The 15,752-nt window shown below is 34.9% G+C and overlaps 2 protein-coding genes across 2 annotated transcripts in view; both read left to right on the top strand.

The window, feature by feature from the left end:
* LOC103027870 (P2Y purinoceptor 3) overlaps window positions 1–15,752 on the top strand; it is a 352,184-nt gene that overhangs the window by 208,287 nt on the left and 128,145 nt on the right. The gene's annotated exons all lie outside the window — the stretch shown is intronic.
* Window positions 7,486–15,752, top strand: part of relt (RELT TNF receptor) — a 71,831-nt gene continuing 63,564 nt past the window's right edge. The window contains exon 1 of the mRNA XM_022665977.2: window positions 7,486–7,638. The gene's annotated coding sequence lies outside the window, so the exon portion shown is untranslated. The remainder of the gene's footprint in view (window positions 7,639–15,752) is intronic.

Below are 15,752 nucleotides of genomic sequence, written 5' to 3'. Positions count from 1 at the left end.
TTTACGCTGAACATTTTCCACACGTTAGTGTTATCTTGTGCTTAAAGACAAAACACAAACAAACTACTTTGTTCTTAACTGTGATAGAAACACATTAAAACTCGTTTTTAAATGTACTTACATCTGGTGTTTTTCTCTCCTGTGGGATTCTGAGTATTGAAGAATAGGGAGAAAAGAGGAGAATAATAAAATATACAGAGAAACAGATACAGAAATACAGTCTGTTATTATAGATAGATAGATGGATGGACTTACTGACTTACTTAATGATTAACTGACTGACTGACTTACTGACTTATGTAATGACTTACTTACTGATTTACTTACATACAGATTTACTTAATGACTTATTGACTGACTTAGTTACTGACTTAGTTACTGACTGACTTACGTAATGACTGACTTACTGACTGACTTACTGACCTACTGACTGACTTCCCTACTGACTTACTTACTGACCGATTCACTGACCGACTTACTGACTTACTGGCTTACTGACTTACTGACTGACTTACTGACCGACTTACTGACTGACTTACTGACTGACTTACTGACTGACTTGCCTACATACTGACTTAATGACCTACTGACTTACTTAATGACTTACTGACATACTTACTGACTTACTGACATACTTACTGACTTACTTAATGACTTATTGACTTCCTGACTGACTTACTTACTGACTTACTTACTGACTCACTTACTGACTTACGTAATGACTTACTTACTGATTTACTAAATGACTTACTGACTGACTTATTTACTGACTTAGTTACTAACTTACTGACTGACCTACTAACTGACTTGCCTACTTACTGACTTAATGACTTACTGACATACTTACTGACTTACTTAATGACTTACTGATTAACGTACTGACATACTTACTGACTTAATGACATTCTGACTCACTTACTGACTTACTTACTGGCTTACTGATTCACTTTCTTACTTACAGTTATACTGATTGACTTACTTACTTACTGACTTTCTGACGTCTGTTCTTTCTACTGGTCCCAGAGGGGAAATTCTGGACATCCAGCAGCAGGTAAACACAGTACACAAAAGTTACAAAAGAAAGATAAGATATAAAAGATACAGATAAAAATATAATAAAATATAAAGTTTAAAAGCAGAGTCTTTAGTGTGTGTGATGGAGATAGTGCAGTTAACACAGTAAAACAGTAATGAACACCAGTAGCTGTGCATATTGTGAGGATAACTGATGTCAGCCATACAGAAAGTGCAAGTATGCAGTAGAGTCCTATATACGAACAATGGAGCTGATGAGATGTACAGTATAATAGGTGTAGAAACAAGCAGGGTGGTTATAATGTTATGCACATGTTACAGCAGTGAAAATATATCCAGAGGCTAAAATTGTATCAGGATAGATGAGATTACAGAAACTAGTGATGTGAGGTGAGCAGGTAGTGTATATATTCCTGCAGCAGCAACTGCCAGCCAGCTGACTAAAGTCTACAGCTGACTAAAGCAGTAGGAATGCTGCTGGACCGTAACCCGCCGTGCTGATTCACTCTGAGAGTGTGAGGAGGGATTTCCCTGTTGGTCTTGTCTTTTCTGTAAGAAATCTTTAAAAACACTGGAATTAATCAGGTGTAAAAGACTTCCGTCTGCTCAGCTTTGTGAACAGTAGATTGGGTATTGAATTATTCTATGGCATGCTCCACTGAATCAGTGCCATTTCTTTCCCCAGGAAATTACACATATAAATGTGCACACAAAATAACTTTAAAATACATTTTATTATTAAACGTAGTGTCTTGTACACTGACCTTATTACAAAAATAAGATACAGTACAGGCCAAAAGCGTTTTCTTTATTTTCATGACTATTTACATTGTAGATTCTCACTGAAGCATCAAAACTATGAATGAACACATGTGGAGTTTTATGTACTTAACAAAAAATGAGCTGAACCTCCACAGTCACCGGACCTGAACCCAATCCAGATGGTTTGGGGTGAGCTGGAGCACAGAGTGAAGAAGGCAAAAAACCAACAAGTGCTAATAAACACCTCTGGGAACTCCTTCAAGTCCTTCAAGACTGTTGAAAAACCATTTCAGGTGGCCACCTCTTGAAGCTCATTGAGAGAATGATGCCAAGAGTGTGCAAAGCAGTAATCAGAGCAAAGGGCGGCAATTTTGAAGAAATTAGAATATATATATATATATATTTAGTTATTTCACCTTTTTGTTAAGTATATAAAACTCCACATGTGTTCATTCATAGTTTTGATGCTTCAGTGAGAATCTACTATATAAATAGTCATAAAAATAAAGAAAACGCATTGAAAAAGAGAAGGTGTGTCCAAACATTTGGCCTGTACTGTACGTCATTAAAAACATTAATAAAAACTACTTAGAACACTGAAACTATAAACTCTCTAACTATAAACTTGACCATGAAATATAATAACTAATATCCTTCAGAGATGTAATTTTTTTGCATTGTTGTGTGACTCCAAATCTCATCCATGCTTTAAAAATATTATTTTCCTAATAAATTCATAATATTTAAGTTAAAATACATATTTTAGTTGTTTCCCTGGGTCTCACTCAGTCCTGTTACCGTAACACATTACCCATGAATCTGAAATATCTGGAACATTCTACTGTCACATCTACAACAGGAAGTGACATCAGCTGGTTCTTCTGAAGACCATGGGAAGACTTTTTCAAAAACTAAGTTACTTCATTAGTTTTTCCTGTATATTAGATCTTATTGTAACTATAACTGAGAAGCTCAATCTCAACACTCACTCCTGTTACCTAAATTAATTCTTAGATCTTTATTTGTTTATTTTTAAAATACAAATTTTGGGAAAATCACTAGAATGTGCTCACTGTCTTCATGCTATTAGCATAGCCGGCTCTGAGCTATTTTCACATTTCTGCTAATTCTATTCTAAAAACTTACAGCACTTGTTACTTTTAGTCCTGTTACTCAAAACATAAAAAGTAATAGGACTGAGTGCCAGTAAAAGGAGTGAGTTCCAGTAAAAGGAATGAGTGCCAGTAACAGGAGTATAGTTGTTGTAGTTGTCAGTGAACTAAAGCTTAACCACTTTCATGGGGCCATGCAGCAAGACAATGACCCTATAACCACCCTATAGCCCTATAACTACCAAGAAATCTGTGCAACATATGATGATAAATCTTCTCTCTGAGTTTTTGCTAATTCTATGCTAAAACATAATTCCTGTTACAGGAGTGAGTAACAGGAGTGAGTTTTAGTAACAGTAATGAGTGGCATTAACAGGAGTGATTTTTTTTGTTTGTTTTATATATCAATTATTTGAACATACAGTCAACTATTTTTTTTTTAAATAAAGAGTTTCTTCAGAGAAAATTAAAGGAATTAGTGGACTTGCTTTTAATCATGCTTTTTAAATGTCACATGACAATCTTTCAGCTTAAAAACCTTGTAAAAAATGAAGTAAAGCTGCCTGAGATTGACCCGTACATGTTTTTAATATATGCTAGAGTCAGAAAATATGTTTATTTTACAACAAACAAATGGCACCCATTTGGTGGAATGGCCTCTTTATGTTTGGATATTTATTGGCTATAAGTCATAATAATCAACAATAAAAGAAATAAACTATATATATAAAAAATATATATACCTTCTTCAATATGAAATCATAGTATAAAAAGTTAATTATACCAAGAAGTTGAGCAGAACATTAAAAGCAGAACATTGTACCAGTAATTCTTTAGGAATATAGTTGCTGTAGTTGTCAGTGAACTCAAGCTTAACCACTTTCATGGGGCCATGCAACAAGACAATGACCCTATAACCACCCTATAGCCCTATAACCACAGAGAAACCGAGAAATCTGTGGGAGATATGATAGTAAATCTTCTCTCAGAGTCAGAACAGATAAAACTGAAGCCACAGAAAACTTAATCCTTCCCCACCATCCCCCCTCAGTCCTCCGAGCTGATGAATACCACATATATGACGGGTAACAGGGCCGCTATTGTTCTGAGCCACAACTGACTCCCTGTTCAGTGATGTGCACTGCCCTTTTGCTTTCCATTCAGAGTGTATGAATATCAGACTGACTGAAAAGCATGTGATTGTGACCCCGCAACATGCAGCAGCCCCTGCGTTAAGCCCCGCCTCCTTAACGATGCTAATACACTCATCCTCCTTTAACCTCCATTAATTCATTCGCTCAGCAGACCAAGAGGATTTAGTAACATGTAATTAAGTGATAAACAAAGCGACGTAACAGGGATATTCCTAAATTATAGGACTGAGGTCTGGGAGCCTGGATATGCTGGCAGATCAGGAAGGTCTTTTTTAGAGGTCAAAGAAGTTCTCCAGTGTTTTTCTACCTGATCTGATCTGTATCTGCAGCACCTGTGAAATATGATCAGTAATCACAGATTATTGTGTTGCTCTTTAGAAAAATACATGTTATTAAAACTCCTGTGGATGTAATTACATTACATCACATTACATTTGGCAGACACTTTTATCCAAGGCGACTTAAAAAATAATGATGCATATTAGCATTAGAGGACATAGAAGTTCAAGACAAAAACATTATTTTTGAAGAGCTCTCTCTTCAGTAGTTTCTTAAAGGTAGATGCCAGCAATCCGTCAAGGACCTGAGGCAGCAGAGCAGCCCCAAACCATGATGCCCCCTCCACCATGTTTCACAGTTGGGATTAAGTTTTTTTGATGATGGTGTGCTGTGCCTTTTTCTTTACACATAGAGTTGTAAGTTTCATCTGTCCACAGTATATTTAGCCAGTACTGCTGTGTGAAACATCCAGGTGCTCTTTTGCAAACATCAAACTTGCAGCAATGTTTTTTGGGCAGCAGTGGCTTCCTCCGTGGTGTCCTCCCATGAATTCCATTCTTGTGTAATCTTTACCTTATTGTACGTAGATTTGTCAACTAAACATAAAAATGTAACTATGTGCCTCAGATTTCTGTAAGTCTTCAGCTGACACTCTAGGATTCTTCCTCACCTCATTGATCATTCTGTGCTTTGCTCTTGCAGTCATCTTTACAGGACTTTACCACGCCTAGGGAGAGTAGCAACAGTGCTGAACTTTCTCCATTTGTAGACCGTCTGTCTTACTCTGGACACGTGAACATCAAGGCTTTTAGAGATACTTTTGTAACCCTTTTCAGCTTCATGCAAGTCAACAATTCTTGAACGTAGGTCTTCTGAGAGCTTGATATTTTGTGCGAGGCATGATTCACATCAAGCAATGCTTCTGGAGAACAGCAAACTCAAACCTGCTCTGTGTTTTAATAGGGCAGGACAGCTTTAACCAACACATCCAATCACAACTCATCATATCCTGGCTCCGATTAGCTCTCTAGAGGTTAGACTACTAGGGTTACATACTTTTTCCCTCCTCACTGTGAATGTTAACATGTTGTTTTCAATAAAACCATGCAAACATATATTTTTTGTGTGGTATTGTGTTTGTCTATTGTTGTGACTTGATGAAGATTAGAACACATTTAATGACCAATTTATGCAGAAATCCAAGTATAATCCCAAAGAGTTCACATACTTTTTCTTGCAACTGTATAGGGTCTTCACAAGTTAAAGTAAAGGAAAAGCACTATTTGGTATTGTACATAGCTTTTAAAGGGCCTGTCATGCATACAGTACATTAGGACATGTTGGAGAGAGTACATTTAGAACTAATATCATTAATAATTACAATTATTCATACCTTCGTCAGGGCTGGGGGTTGAGTTGCAGCAGGACAGTATTAAAGGACTAAGTGTCTAATAAACCCTGGTCTGTATACAGTATATTCACTAATGAAGCAGCTTGCTCTGAGATCAGCCATCAGCTTAAACACTATCGTCTCACACAGTCACACACACACACACACACACACACACACACACACACACACACACACACACACACACACACACACACACACACACACTCATCCAGGCCTCAGGACACCTGCTGTGATCATCCTACGCCAGCAGCAGGCTGGACAGTGGACACGCACCTGTGCGGGCAGAAGGAGGTCACAGCATCAGGGTCAGCAGCACCATCTGTACCAGATCACTGTTCAGTACACGAGTTTACACTCAAGCACAATAAGTACAGTAAGTACAGTAATTAAACACTAATAATACAGCTAGCATTGAAGTTTTAAACTGTGGTTAATTAACGGTTATTCATGAGTACTCATTCACTTTCTTTGGTGGAAGTTCCTTCAGTGGAGAAAATGAGAAAATATGATATGATAGTCAAAAAGCGCCTCTTAGGCAGGTAAGATAAATGTAAATTAAATGTGACAGTTGTGTGCTTTCTTATAATAAAAATACATATCCTATCAAATTTGATTCATATCCGATTTGCAGCAGTGCAAAAGGCCAGAAAGGCCAGATCAGAATGTTTTTTAGATTTTTAGGAAAAAAAGACCATGAGAAGAATGGAAAATGACCAGATCAATATATAGGCAAGCAGGCAAGTAGGCAGATCAATTTATAGGCAGGCAGGTAGGCTGGCAGGCAGATAAATATAAAGGGAGGCAGGCAGGCAGATCAATACATAGGCAGGCAGGTCGGCTAACAGATAAATGGTTAGCCAGGCAGGTAGGCAAGCAGGCAGGCAGATAAATATATAGGCAGGCAGGTAGGCTAACGGATCAATTTATAGGCAGGCAGGTAGGCTGGCAGGCAGGCAGGCAGATCAATATATAGGCAAGCAGACAGGCAGGCAGATCAATATATAGGCAAGCAGGCAGGCAGGCAGATCAATTTATAGGCAGGCAAGCAGGCAGGCAGATAAATATATGGGCAGGCAGGTAGGCTGACAGATCAATTTATAGGCAGGCAGGTAGGCTGATAGATCAATATATAGGTAGATAGGTAGGTAGATAGACAGACAGACAGATCAATAGATAGATAGATGGATGGATGGATGGATGGATAGATAGATTCATTTAAATTTTAGTATAATTTATTTATAATATATCCGTTTTGTCATACACACTGTTATGTATTATCATTACCCTCTATTTTATTATTATTTAGTTGTAATATATATATATATATATATATATATATATATATATATATATATATATATATATATATATAATTTACTTAATTTTTTTAAATATTATTTTTATCTGCAGTTTTTATCTGTACACGCTATTATGTACTATTAAAACTTTCTATTTTATTTTATATTATTTTTTGTTGTTTGGTTGTTTAGTATTTTACAAATACTATATAATTTATTAAAATAAACATATTTACTCAAATAAATGTATTTTTTCTTTTATTTATTATCTTCTATCTGTAATCCTTTTTTTCTATTTCCCGCCCAAGTCCACTCAAGCCCCGCCCTCCCCGCGCTTCGATTGGCTGGACTCCATCAGCCAATCGCGGTGAAGCTCCCCCTGTGACGTAGGCCGGCTGATCTTACCCTGAGTTTCCTCTGTTCAAAAATGTTTGGATGACAAAGAGGCGCTGAGCTGCCGGGCCGAGTACCGCTCCCCTTACCGCTGATTACCGGCGATTACCGGCTCCCCTTACCGCCCCCACCGCCTCTAACTACCGCCCGCAGAGCCGCCCGGTCCCTCACCGCCTCCACACACTCACCAGGTGAGTTTATAACTTTATTATTACCTTTATATCATCAGCTCATCCTCACCGTGCGGAGATCAGCACTGCAGCAGCAGCAGCGTGGCACTCTGATACTCTGATACTGATACTGCCTGTTTACTGCAGTCCAAACACTACTGCTCATATTAACTCACTATTATACACTGTTATACACTGTTATACACTATTATACACTGATATATACTATAATAAACTGATACTCATACTCTTACTGATACTCTGATACTGATAATGCCGGTTTACTGCAGTCCAAACACTACTGCTCATATAAACTCACTATTATACACGATTATACACTATTATACACTATTATACACTGTTATACACTGTTATACACTATTATACACTATTATACACTATTATACACTATTATACACGATTATACACTGTTATACACTGTTATATATTAATATAAACTGGGACTGATACTCATACTCATACTGATACTACGGTTTACTGCAGTCCCAACACTGCTACTCATCTAAACTCACTATTATACACTGTTATATACTGTTATACACTGTTAAACTAAGATTCTGACTGCATCTGATACACAACAGGGCTGTATTTCTGTCTCAGACTCATATATCTGTGTTATAATCACTAATATAACCAGCTAAACAGGAGATACATCATCATCATTATATTTATGATTATCATTCATATTATTATGTGTTGTATGTGTATTGTTACACTTTAATGGCCTATAATTCAAAATACTACATTGTAAGTTTATCATTTATACAAATTCAGCCTTATTTTAGACTTTCAAATGGTTTATTTTGGTTTAGGCCTGCATTTCCTTTTCGGAATAAGAGCTACAGTTTATTAGGACTCGGGCACTTAATATACTGTACAGGATCAGGCTGCATTTGGGTATGAGACTTTTTATATATATATAAAAAATAGTTATTTCACTAATATAACACATGTATATACCAATATAACTAATATAATCACTAATATAAGCAGAGAAACAGGAGATGCATCATCATATTCCTCATTTATATGTATATTATGTGTTATAAAGGCTTATTAATACACTGTAAATGCCTATTATTCAACAGTTCACTGTGTAAGATTACTATTTATTCAAATCCAGGCTTATTTTAGACTTTTTAATGGTTTATTTTGGTTTAGGCCTGCATTTCCTCTTCAGAAACAGAGCTCCAGTTATGCTACAGGCCTGTTTATTAGGACCAGGGCACTTAATGTAGTGTGTTATATCATCAATATAAACAGGTGATACATCATCATTCATCATTCATAGTATGTGTTATACAGACTTATTACTACACCTATAAAACTCAACATGAAACTGTGTTTATAGTTTATTCAAATTCAGGCTTATTGTAGACTGACGGTTTATTGTGGTTTCATTTTCAGAAAAGAAAGGGCTACAGGCCTGTTTATAAGGACTAAGGCACTTAATGTAGTGTGTTATATCATCAATATGAACAGGAGATACATCATACTCCTCATTATCATTCATATTCTGTGTTATACAGGTTTATTTAAACACTTTAATGACTTATAATTCAAAATAAAACATTGTAATTTCATAATTTATCAAACTTTAGCCTTATTTTAGACTTCATAATGGTTTAATATGGTTTAAAATAGAGCTCCATCCATTCGACAGACATATTTATTAGGACTAGGGCACTTAATGCAGTGTACAAGTGTGTACTATACTGTTTATTTCTCATTACCTTGCCTATTCTGTGTTAAACAAGCTAATGTATTCTCTCTAATGACTTCCAACTGTGTAAGATTACAAATTATTCAATATTCATGCTCATTTTAGGCTTTATAATGGTTTATTATGGTTCAGGCCTGCGTTTGCTCTTTAGAAAAAGAGCTCCAATCATGCTACAGGCCTGTTTATAAGGACTAGGGCACTTAATGTAGTGTACAAGGGTGTTATGTACAGTTATTAAATATTAGAAAAGCAACACAGATGTGTTTAACACATTTTTTATATTTATTAAAGTATTATACAGTGCTTATATGTGTGGGCATGTCACAATAAATGCATCAAATAGGAGATAAATGATAATATTACTCATTATCCTGTATATTATGTGCTATACAGGCTTATTTACACACTTTTAATAGCCTAAAATTCAAAATAAAACATTGTGGTACGAGTCTATAACGGTTTATACTCATTTTTAATGGCTTAGGCCTCTGTTTGATGACCTTAATGTTGGACAAATAGAAGATAATTTTAATATTTATCTCATTATTCTTCCTATTGTGTGCTGTAAAGGCTTATTTCTATTTTTTTCCTACATTCTATGGGCTTAGTTTTTAGTGCTAAGGGACTTAATGTAGTATACAAGTGTGTATTATCTTTAATATAACAATAGAAACAGGAAATACATCATCATATTCCTCATTGTCAATAATGTTGTGTGTTATACAAGCTTATGTATACACGTTATTGGTCAATAATTCAACATAAAACTGTGTAAGATTTATAATTGATCCAAATTCAGCCTTTTTTAGACTTTATAATGGTTTATTATGATTTAGGCATGTGTTTCCCCATAAGAAAACAGAGCTACAGGCCTGTTTATTAGGACTAGCACACTTAATGTAGTTTACAAGCGTGTACTATTACTAATATAATAATAGAAACAGGAGATAAATGGTAATATACTCATTTATATTATGCTTTATAACAGTTTATCATGGTTTAGGCATGTGTTTCCTTTTAAGAAAATGAGCTCCAGTCATTCTACAGGACTGTTCATTAGGACTAGGGCACTTAATACAGTGTACACGTGTGCACTATACAGTTATTACAGATTATACATCAACACCAAAAGTTTTAATAGTTATAAATATATAAATCTGTAATGTATTCGAGATTATAATAGGAGATAATAATAGATAATATATTATACAAAGATATATATATATATAGAGATAAATTATTTTACTCATTATACTGTCTATTATGTGTTATACAGGCTTATTAATACACTTTAATGGCCTATAATTCAAAATAAAACATTGTAATATTACAATTCATCCAATAATCAGCCTTATTTTAGACTTTATAATGGTTTATTATGGTTCAGGCCTGCGTTTCCTCTTCAGAGAAAGAGCTACAGGCCTGTTTATTAGGACTAGAGTGTACTTAATACATGCACTTAATATAGTGTAAAAATGTGTACTATACAGTTATTACAGATTATGCAGCAAGACTGTGTTTAACAGAGTTTCAATTGTTCTAAGTGTATAAATCTGTAATGTATTAGAGATTATAATGGGAGATAAATTATATTACTTATCATTTTATATGTTATAAGTTATGCAGGTTTGTTTATACACTTTAATGACCTATAATTCCAAATAAAACATTGTAGGTTTATAATTTATACAGATCCAGGCTTATTTTAGACTTTATAATGGTTTATATTATGGTTTATTATGGTTTAGGCCTGTGTTTCCCTTTTATAAAAACATCTCTAGTTATTCTTAAGGCCTGTTTATTATGACTAGGGCATAGGGGTGGGCGATATGGCTCTAAAATAATATCACGATATTTCAGGGTATTTTTGCGATAACGATATACTTGGCGATATAGGAAAACTAAAATAATTCATTCATTTCAGGAATATAGTATAATAGTATAACAGAATAATCATATGTGGCAAAATAAATAATATAGCATAAAATAATATAATGCAGCAAAAAATATTGCAGAATATTTAGGGCATGCATATAAACTGCAAACTAAAACAATTATACAATAAATACACTTAAAGCTTCACAGTAAATAATAGACTACTTTTAAGACAGAACAGCCCTATTATCATGATATGGATTTTTAATATCATGATATTTCTGTGTCACGATATATTGTATACAATATAATATTGCCCATCCCTACTAGGGCACTTAATGCAGTGTGCAAGTGTGTACTTATAATATGTATTTCTCATTATTTTGCCTATTCTTTGTCAAACAGGCTAGTGTACATATTCTAAAGACTTTTAATTTGTAAGATTATTACAAATGATCCAAAATCAGGCTTATCAAGCTTGTTTTTAAACTTTATAATGGTTTATAATGGTTTATCATGGTTCTTATGTGTGTCCTCTTCAGAAACAGAGATCCAGTCATGCAAAAGACATGTTTATTAGGATTAGGGCACTTAATTTAGTACAAGATCAGGCTATACTTGAGTATGAGACTTATCTTTAGTGTTATATCAATAACATTACCATAGAAACTAAAGATAAATGGTAATATTCTTTATTCTCGTACATACTATATGTTATACAGGCACATTTATACACTGTAAATGCCAATTATTCAACAGTTCACTGTGCAAGATTATTAATGACCCAAATCCAGGCTTTATTCTGGATTGTTGTTGTTTAGACCTGTGTTTCTTATCTGCACTATAACTGGGCAAACAGGAAATACATGATAATGTTCCTCGTTAATCTTTCACATGTATATTATGCAGGCCTATGTATACGCTTTAACAGCTCATAAATCAACATGAAGTTGTGTAAGCTTAACAATTCGTATGGCTGTTATCAAAATCAAGGTTTATTTTAGACTTTATATATTGAGGCCTGTGTTTCCTCCTCTGTCATTCTACAAGCCTCTTTATATTAGGATTAAGGCACTTAATAGAACAGTTATAAAAGTTTTATACAGATTATACTAGTAGATACATAATAATATGCCTCATTATATTTTATGTTATGTATTTTACAGGGGTATGTAAACATTCTAATAGCTCATAATTCAACAAAACACTTTGTAATATTGCCAATTATCAAAATTCATGGTTCAAATTCAGGGCACTTGTCGTAGTTTATAACTGTGTACTATACAGTTATAACAGGTCATTATAATAAGACAGAGAAGGCAGCAAAAGATAAGTTTTTTTATTAACTCTGAATTGTTGTGAAAGTGTAATACAGTTCTATTATATGTAGACCTGTCACAATAATCACATTATTAACTACCATTATGTTATTTACTACCATTATTACAGATTATAATGAGACAGATAAAAATATATATATTTCAATTCTTCAAAATTATAATGCTTTTAAAAAGATGTAAATGCATTATTATTAATATTATTTTATTTTATTTCTTCTTATTATTTATTTTTTTTTAAGCATAAAAGTGGCCTTAAAACAACTAGTACTGAATGTAAAAGGCAATGTATGTAGTTATAACACAACAGTTATTAATTAATAACAGTTATTAAGCATGCAGATAGCATTTTATATATATATGTATATTTATTGGTTAGTTATTGTAGTGGGCATCCCTATGTTTAAATTACCTGTATTATCAAAATAAACAGAAATAGCATGAAACAGTTGCAGAAAAATTTTAATAAAGTGTATTTAAGTAAATCCATTCAAACAAAGGTGCACAAACTTGTGCGTATGATATAACCTTGAATAACTCTCCCAAAATCCCATAAATCCAGCAATACGTGCTTCATTATTGCCCATTATCCCTGGGCACTGTGCCAGCTGGGCGCTGTGCTATCTCTCTGCAGACCCCATCATTACCGTCTTCAGCTGTAACGTCTTTATTATATTAAATGTGAGGTGCTAGACTAGTACTGTCTGTATGTGTATCTGCTTATTAATGTTATCTATACTGAGATTTGAGTAGCTTGGTGTAGCTGAATTCATTGGGTGCTTAGTAATAACAATAATCTAACACTCCGGCTCAGCTACAGCTGGTTTGTGTGGTTAGTGGTGTTTGTTAGCTCTGCTACTCAGTCATTGGGATTGAAATATGCACTGAATGCACTGAATAATGGTGAAGAAAAATTATGTATTTAAGTAAACCCATTCAAACAAAGATGCACAAACTTGTGCGTGTGATATAACCGTGCATAACTCTCCCAAAATCCCATAAATCCAGCAATACGTGCTTCATTATTGCCCATTATCCCTGGGCACTGTGCCAGCAGGGTGCTGTGCTATCTCTCTGCCGGCCCTATCATTACTGTCTTCAGCTCTAAAGTCTTTATCAGCATTAACAGCACAAACCTAAACGCTGTTTCTTTGTTGATCAAACCCTCAAACCCACGTCACGTCCATCTGCAGAGCCGTCCAGGTGCGCAGCTGTTGCGGGCCCTGAGCTCCGGGGTGGCACCGCGCCAGGCTGGCATTTACACCCGCTGGCTTTCTGCGTAGAGCCCTGTTAAACAGCTGAAGCTGGATATAATCAGAGAAAACACTGCAAATGCATCTGACATCAGACTGCAGGGATTCAGACACTTACCGTCTGCGCAAAACCCTCACAACTCCCCATCAGACAGAGCTTTAAACAGTGTATACACACACACACACACAGAGAGAGAGAGTGAGTACACAAACATCTTTGCTTATGCTGTGAAAAATGTCATCAAGAGCAATCCTGTATCATTAAAGTACGTACCGACCTCGTATCCACCGTCCACTGCGTCTCCTCCGCTGCTCTGGAGAAATGAGTGAAACAAGAGTCCTGCTCACGTTTAAATATATACACTTCTACACACACACACACACTGCGCCAACCCTGCCCACTACAGGCAGGCCTTCACACACCCTCTGGCATACTCCCCAGCTTACTGTGGGCAGTACACTTACACTCACACACTGCAGAAGAATCAGAGATCTGTGATCATCTGTGTTGCATGTTTTAAATAAATTGAGCAAATATGCTTTATTTCCATGCATTTACATGTTTGTAAAGAGTGTATTTAATAGAGTAGCATCGTTAGACTTTTTAGTGTGGCTAAAGCATCACTAAAACGAATCCCAGCAACCCAAAAAACTGAATGTGTAAAGTTGTGTTTTTTCTTTGACTTTTTAACCTATTAATATTGACCCTTGACCCGTATCAATCAATCAATCAATTAACCTTTATTTTCACTCGGGGGGACATTGAGGGTGACCCTCTTTTAAGGAATATAATAGTAAATAAATAAATAAATAAATAAATAAGTACTCATTTTAAATCAACATTTAATATGTATATAAATAAAACATATGTAAAACAGAAAATTCTAAAATAGCACAAAAAACAAACTGAAACATTTAAAGTTAAGTGAAATGTTAAGAATGATGATAAAGTGAATAATATAACTAAGAACAAGAATGAAAATATAAATCATTAGAATAAAAAATAAAAATGTGATAATAAATAAATAAATTAATTAAAAATTACAATAAGAAAAAGAAACGAATAAATAGCAACAGTAATCTAACACTCCGGCTCGGCCCCAGCTGGTTTGTGTGGTTAGCTCTGCTACTCACTCATTGGGCTGAAAGATGCACTGTAGAGAGCGATATTATCCAGTTGTTTGGGTTAAAACCTGTATTCTCTTTCCTCCACAAGGTGCGTAAATCCTACACATATGAAATACAGAAATCGTGAAAAACTCCAGAATGGGTTTTGATGTTGAGCCGTCGTCCAAATGTTTCATTTTATTCGGTTTCAACCTAAAATTTTCAGTTCGGTGCATCCTTAATAAAGTTTACTTCAGGAGAAATTCTGGATGAGCATGTCTTTACAAACTTTCGGATGCGTAGTACACAATCTTGTATCTCCATTTTTGCTATAATTGTCTAAGGATAAGCTCACATAGCAGATGAATGGGGCAGAAATCTGATCTTTTACATCACATGCTACACAGGTATGTGGTTTGTGTGACCATGCGAACAGGAGAAAACACATTCAGTTAGACATTTTCATCCACGGTTTTATGGTATATCACGTTTTTTTCATAATTATTATTTTTTTGAATGATATGTGTTATCCTTTAAAACTACTGTATTAATATATTTACACAGTGCTATAGTTACTGCTCTTGAAGTTTATTTTGCACCCGTCTGGGGGATGAGAGAAACTTTTTTTTTTAGTTGTAGATCGATTGCGTACTTTCATTTGTTCCATTTTCTCTGAGTGAATAATTACAGTTACAGTTAGTTTCCTGTTTTTTTTCTAATTAACTCGAATAAAAACACTCCGTACTCAGTACAGTGAGGAACAGCAGCAGGAGCTCCTCAGATAAAGTGCTGTTCTCATTTCTCTCCAGGCAGGACAGT

Source organism: Astyanax mexicanus, chromosome 9 (assembly GCF_023375975.1).
Source record: "Astyanax mexicanus isolate ESR-SI-001 chromosome 9, AstMex3_surface, whole genome shotgun sequence".
NCBI lineage: Eukaryota > Metazoa > Chordata > Actinopteri > Characiformes > Acestrorhamphidae > Astyanax > Astyanax mexicanus.
The sequence above is the reverse complement of the archived record's forward strand: the minus strand, read 5'-3'. Positions and strand labels throughout refer to the sequence as shown.